Source organism: Octopus bimaculoides, chromosome 11 (genome assembly GCF_001194135.2).
Source record: "Octopus bimaculoides isolate UCB-OBI-ISO-001 chromosome 11, ASM119413v2, whole genome shotgun sequence".
NCBI classification, from domain to species: domain Eukaryota; kingdom Metazoa; phylum Mollusca; class Cephalopoda; order Octopoda; family Octopodidae; genus Octopus; species Octopus bimaculoides.
In genome coordinates this window covers 76,492,309-76,492,931 of record NC_068991.1, presented here as the reverse complement: position 1 = coordinate 76,492,931, position 623 = coordinate 76,492,309, and positions in this window count along the sequence as shown.

Sequence of the window (623 nt, the reverse complement as noted above, 5' to 3'; positions counted from 1 at the left end):
CCTTGTGCCTAGAATAGAAAAGAATAATGACAAGTAAACTAACATATATGTTGTTGGGGTACTGCGTAGCTATTCATCAGCCGTCTCGGATACGAAACGTCGTAACAAAATCGGTGTTGGCTACAATATCTATAGAAAAATCTGCAGAGATAAACTTAACAAGTGAGTTAATAGCACTGCTAACACAGTAGAATACGGCATTGGCTTATAAAAACGTTTAAAGTACTTTGTAGTATATCATGGTTGCATTACGAAATACCATGTCCGTATAGGTCTTCAATATTTATATACCAGCTTCCAGGACAGTGTTTGATATAAAAAATTGGTATAACTAATGATGTTACACTGCTATATTTAGTTGTTATTTAAGCAATGAGTTCGTGGATGATCAATGGGTTGGATGGGTGTTGATGAAGGAGCCAAATCCTCCCGAAACGTGCCATATACGCCCATTGCCCATTTTGCATCTTCGATCTCATTGTTGCTTACTTCAGGCGTCTCGGATATGAGACGCCGTGACAAAATCAATACTGGTTATAATATCTATTATAGATAATATCTGAAGAAAATCTGAAGAGATAACCTTAACAAGAGGTACATACCCCACCATATATATATACATA